Genomic DNA, 7,027 nt, shown 5'->3' with positions numbered 1-7,027 from the left:
GTGATACGTCTTGTCTGTGTGCCCACAAACTCTCTCACATACCCATGAATATGAAGACACATAAATATATGTACATACATATGTATGCATGCTCGTGATGATACTCCCAACGACAGCAATGTGATATTTTCATGCTTCAATTTTTGCTTTCAACCAGACAATCGCTTGTATGTGCAATGTATGTATATACATATGTACATATGTATGCATGTATGCTTTTGCATTTTGCCCTCAGCAATTCAATATTGACATGTACATAAACATAATTATGATATGAGTATAATTTTGTATGAATGCATGCATAGTAATATTTATAGTCAATTTGAACTTGCCTATTTAATAATTTTATTTGATTTTTACATAATATACTCTAATGTTGTAATAAATATTTTTGTATTATGTTTCTTACTAATAGAAATGGAATTTATCACAACAATATATAAACAAGTACATCGTCTATCATATTAATCTTATCATCTGTTCATATAAATGGCACGATTCCGATTACTTTGGCGGCGGGGTAAAAAAAACGAATTTCCATATAAATGGGGTATGTGCGGATAGGGTAGCTTCTCCAGAGGAGGAATATCCAAAAATAATGTAAAAATAATTAATATTTTTTGAAATATTCACGTTTAAAAATTCAAAAATTTGCACTAAGAAAACATGTTATTTCTCTATGTTTCTCTAAATTTTTTCACATTTTTCTCTTGTTATATTTAAATATACACTTTAAAGATTGAAATAAGTTCACATTTCACTTTTTTTTGTAATATTTTACCTATATTTATTAATTTAAAAATCACTTAGAACACCCATCGTTGCAAAGGCTAGATTGTTTACAATTATGAGGAAAACGAGCGTTGCCACATCTCAAACACCAAATTTGTAGGATTCTTAACGATTTTTCTTTGTTTGTTCTTTTGCGTGATTCTTTTTTCTATATTAATTATAATAAAAAATACTTTCCAACAGTTTTCAAGTTATAATATTGAGTTGTGAAAACTTGTTCCATATACACATGTATATATACATATGTATGTATATGTATAATATGCGATTTATGTTTAATAAAAATAAATAAGTAAAAATCTATAATAATATTGTAAAATTTATATCATATCGGGGTGACTGAAGTACTTTCGCGTAGTACTGCTTTCTGCGTTGGCGGCCTTCGGCCTCGCTTTAAAAAAATAACCCTGGTCGAGCGAATACCCGGGGCGACTGAAGTACTTTTGCGTAGTACTCCTTTCTGCGTTGGCGGCCTTCGGCCGCGCTTTAAAAAAATAACCCTGGTCGAGCGAATACCCGGGGTGACTGAAGTACTTTCGCGTAGTACTCCTTTCTGCGTTGGCGGCCTTCGGCCGCGCTTTAAAAAAATAACCCTGGTCGAGCGAATACCCGGGGTGACTGAAGTACTTTCGCGTAGTACTCCTTTCTGCGTTGGCGGCCTTCGGCCGCGCTTTAAAAAAATAACCCTGGTCGAGCGAATACCCGGGGTCACTGAAGTACTTTCGCATAGTACTCCTTTCTGCGTTAAAATAAAAAAAATATATTGAGTTTCGTTATAAAGTGGTTATATTTTTTGGTTATCTTGCACTAATATTCAAACAAAGTTTGAGTTTTCATTATTATATTATTAGTATATAATATTACATATTTGTTTATTAAATTAAATAAAGAACATATCCATATGAATGGATAGAGGAATTTTTGGGAAAAAAGGCATTTCAGCGAATTTCCTTATTATCACATGGCAGCGCTCCATTTCGTCGTAATTTTAGCACACACATGATGTTCACTACGAGTGTAAAATGTAATTTTTAAAATAAAGATTTCTTCGGTAAAAAAACTGTTAAAAGTGTAAAATGTGGATTTATTTAAAAGTTTATAGTTTAAATTAATTAATTTGAAGTGAAAAATGTGAGTAAAGTATGTTTAATGCGGTAAAATAGCTTGTTGAAATGGTCGAATTTTGGGAATTTTTGCACTTTAAGGTCGAATATCTCGTAAACTAAGCGTTTGCGGTACCTATAACCCTATATATTTTTTAATCAGGAGGACTTCCTCTTTCCAACGGTACCTTCAAATCGCGGCGCCAAAGAAATCGGAATTGTGCCATATAAATGTATGTATACGCATGTGCGCGTTCAGAAATTCAAATCATGATTTTATCACTTATCAATATATGTATTACATGTGCGCGCATTGATCTGCATGTCCATACATTCATATATACTTATATGAACATATATTTGTATACATTGCCGAAGAAATAATGCACAAGCATACAAACATACATACATATGCGTACACATGTGAATATGTCACCAACAAAAAATTTAAACATTGTTCTACAAAAACAACAATTGTCTAAATAGCAGAAGCATCACAAATCAATATGGCAGCCGAATTGGCGAAGCCCAAATGTAGTAAATTTTACAACAAAAACGATTTCATTCATAAACGCAGGCGCATATTCCACAAACGACCTCGCTTCATTTATAAAAACAGACGCCGTAACATCTCCCCGAGCATGCCTTTGCCAACGAGCGTCTTTTCGCGACGACGGCAAAAGCTAAAAATCATAAATTTCTGTTAGTGTTATTATTTTAGTTAGCAGTTTGTTACCTTTAACATTTAAATTTGTTAGCATTGACAAACAGTAATAACCATATCATTCACCGTCGAACTGTCATCGTAACCGGTTGCTTTTCGCTCTGTGCTTATTGAGTTTGTTAAAACGGTATAACGGTTTGTTCTGCGTTTATATTACGCTCGTGCTTTGTTTGTGAATTAATTTTTTATCGTTTTATATCTTTTCAATCACTTAATTTCTTAATTTGTTAAACTAAAATTCGCGTTTACTATGGCCCCTGGGGCCACCAAATTAGGGGATAATAGGTTTTCCCTATTATCTCCAATAATGAAAAAAGAAAAGAAAAAAACCAAATCCGATCCCGTTAGACCAATTTCCAGAATTACCAGTCTCAAACACGGACGATCCAAAATTTTTGGTCATGTCATCTCTGGACGACAACAAGCCACTTAATTCGTTATCATGCTTCGCTACGTATAAAGGTATTCAAGCAATCAGTAAGGAAGTAAGTAAAGTTACTGAGCTACGTGATGGTAGCCTACTGCTCTTTGTAAATAACAACAAAACAGCTAGCAAATTTCTTTCTGCAAAAATTTTACCTGGCGGAGGTCATATCAATGTCAAGCTTCATAATACTTTGAATACGGTTAAAAGGCACCATATACGCCCCATTCCTGAATAACTTATCAGAAGAAGATATTGTTGATGGTCTTAAGGAGCAGGGTGTTTCTGCTGTACATAAGTTTTCACGAATTGCTGACGGCTCCCGTAATCCTACGGGTGTAGTTTTATTAACTTTTGATAAATACAAACTTCCTGAAAGAATTGATGTTGCCTGGAGGAACCTCACTGTCCGTCCGTATTACCCTAATCCTATGCGTTGTAAGCAATGTCAATTAATTGGCCACACAGCAAAATACTGCCGTAATTCACCTTCTTGTGTCTCATGCAACCTCCCTTCCGATCATACCCCACCTACTGAATGTAAGAGAATAATGTGTGCAAATTGCTCGGGCGACCACCCGGCATCATCTAATACTTGCCCTAAATATCAACAATCCAAAGAAATATTAAAAATTAAAACTATTTATAAATGTAGTATGCGTGAAGCTGTTACCAAGTATAAAATTCAATTTTCTCATACAACTTCTAATGCAAACTCTTTTGCCTCTATAGCTAAAATTTCTAACAATACTAATCAAATCAATAATGAAACAACACCTAATAACAAATCCAACAATCCTACCAAAACTAATCTAACAACAACTACAGACATCAATTCATCTAAACAATCCCTTCCAACCCATCCTACCTCCTCTTCTGTCACTTCTCCTTCCCCTCTCTTTTCCCCTTTATCCATCTCTGACTCTCCTCTAAATATCCTTTCCTCCTGTCCTATCACACCCTCCCCCACCCTCTCCTGCTCACAAGATCCTCTTGCATTACCCAATTTTCCTTCTTACAATGAAGACATTTAGTTTAAATAAAATATTCGTAGCTTAACTTTTTTCTTTTATAAGTTTACATATGATATGATTACACTTCTTCAATGGAACATTAACGGTTATGTTAATAATTATATTAACTTAGAGTTACTTATGGGATCGTACAATCCATCTATTATCCTGTTGAATGAAACTCACCTATCTTATTATGCCTCAGCTTTTACCCCTAGGGCTTATGTGGGATATTTTATTAATCTCCCACATAACACCACCAACAAGCAGGGAGTTGCCATCCTAGTTAAAAGAAATCTACCTCACGTATTACTTCCCATACCCCTTTCAATTTTTTCTTCTGTAGCTATTGAGATCCTCGCCCCCTATAAAATTTCAATCATCTGTGCTTATTCCCCTCCTGATCAATCATTTTCTACTACTGAATTTTTAAATCTTATTCCTTCCGGTTCAAATCCTTTTATCTTGTGTGGTGACTTCAATGCTTGGAGTCCCCTTTGGGGCTCTGCTTCGGCTAACTCCAAGGGACGTAGCATTGAGGATGCCTTACTAAGATCCAACTGCATTGTTTTAAATGATGGTTCCCCCACCCATTTTTCCACTCACTCTACCTTCACTAATATTGATCTTTCCATATGTTCTGCCTCCCTCTCCTCAAAAATATCCTGGTGTTGTATTGATGATCTCCATGGCAGTGATCATTTTCCCATCCTTTCCAAAATATCTACTTCTCGCCCTCATTCATTTTTTAAGCCCAGGATTCGGTTTAAAACTGATTCGGCTGATTGGGATAAGTTTGAAGAAGCCTGTTTTTCGCATTCACGTTATTTCCCCTTTTCTTCCAATATAAATCAAGAGGCTTCTAGAATCCAAAAAATTATACGTTCTGCTTCTAACTATTCTTTTCCCCTTTCTTCTTCTAAACCAGTCAAGCTTGCTCCTCTTTGGTGGAATAATGAGCTTTCTGCACTAAGAAATCTGAAACAGATCGCATGGCATCAATTTAAACGTTTACGTTCTGAGTGCAAACTTAATAGCTTACAAAAAATCCAATGCACTTTTCGCCATAAATCTAAGGCTGCTAGGTTCATTGTTTCCAAGAATTTACGAATAATATCACTTCTTCTTCGGATTCTAGAAAAATCTGGACTGATATGAAAAGACTGGCTGGTTTATCACCTTCTTCTCCTATCACTTATTTAAATACTCCTCGGGGCACTCTACTATATCCCAAAGATATAGCCTTAGAGTTTGCCACCCACTTTTCCAATATTTCTTTGGACTCCAATTTCTCTTCTGATTTTTCCTCTAGTAAACTTTCTTCTCTTTGCTCTCCTTACCTTCCTCCTTCCACCTTATCTCAATCAGCTGAATATTTAGATGCCGATATATCTGAACTTGATTTTAATTTAGCCCTCTCGTCAGTCAAGGGCAAAACTCCTGGCATTGATAAAATCTCTTACCTTATCATCAAGCACCTTCCTCCATTCCTTATATCCCGTCTAGTCAAACTTTACAATAGTATTTTTCTCAGTGGCAACTACCCTGTCCTCTGGAAGACTAGCGCGATTATTCCTATTTTAAAACCTGGTAAACCTCCTGGTGTGGTCAGCAGTTATCGTCCCATTTCCCTTCTTCCTTGCCTTGGTAAATTGATTGAAAAGATTATTGCTACTAGACTCGCCTGGTATGCTCAATCTAATAATCTCATTTCGCACAACCAAGTTGCGTTCAAGAGGGGGCAGGGTACGTTGGATGCTCTCCTGCACCTTGATCACTTTATCTCTGATACTCTGTCCCACAAAAATCATGTTTCTATTCTTTCTTTAGATTTCCTAAAAGCATTTGACAGGATTGGGATTCATGTAGTGTTAAGACAGCTTAGTAGGTGGAGAGTGGGTTCTCGTATTTTTAACTTTGTCAAATCTTTCCTATCCAACCGTAAATTAAGTGTTATCATATCCAATGTTTCATCCTCTGTTCTACCATTAGATAATGGTACCCCACAAGGGTCACCGCTCTCGGTGATCCTATTTACTATTGCATTTGATGAAATCAGTACCATTCTATCAGATTTTGTTACTATCCGGCATCAGATTTATGCTGATGATTTAATTTTATTCTCAAAAACTTCAAATTTGACTTCAGTAACAATTACTTTCTCTGAAATTTTATTGCGTCTTTCTCGTTGGTCCTCTACTTCAGGCACATCAATATCTTTTCCTAAATCGAAACTTTTTCATATTTGTAAAAACATCAATGTACTATCCCAACGCTCACATTTGATAATACAAACATTTTGTGTACAGATAGTATTAAGTTCCTTGGTATTGTATTAGACTCTAAGTATACATTTAAGAAACATTGTCAGTATATAAGAAAAAGACTTTTTGTTAATTTAAATATTATTAAATACCTCTCATGTAAGCGCTCACTCATCGGCTCGGCTTTACTGGTCAACGTCACTAAAGCCCTCATCTCATCTGTAATTAATTATGGCTTAGAAATTTATGGACATCATTCTAAGAATCATCTAAAGATGCTTGCTGCGCCCTATCATTCTTCAGTTCGTTGTTCTCTTCGAGTGTTTCCAACATCGCCAATTAAAAACATACTGACGGAAGCTGGCCTACCTTCTCTAAAAGATGCAGTGGAAGATAGCTTAAATAAGCTTTATTCAAAACTCATACTCAGCACGAACTTTACTATAAAAAGGACTTTCAATCATCACTTTGCAGAAAGAGGTCTCCTAAAATACCGTCTTCTATTTTTAAAAAGTGCTTTGTTTGCTAAAACCAATGAGTTGCCGCTTAAAATATTGCTGCCTTGCAGTAAATATATTCCACCGTGGAAAGTAAATGAATCTTCTTTCATTAGTGATCTTACTTTTCTTCGCAAATCCATCACTCCAAGCACTGTGTATAAATCTCGATTTTTGGAATTATCTGCGCACTTCAAATCTTTTGGTTGG

This window comes from Bactrocera tryoni, unplaced genomic scaffold (assembly GCF_016617805.1).
Source record: "Bactrocera tryoni isolate S06 unplaced genomic scaffold, CSIRO_BtryS06_freeze2 scaffold_7, whole genome shotgun sequence".
NCBI classification, from domain to species: Eukaryota; Metazoa; Arthropoda; class Insecta; order Diptera; family Tephritidae; genus Bactrocera; species Bactrocera tryoni.
This window is presented reverse-complemented; position numbering follows the sequence as displayed.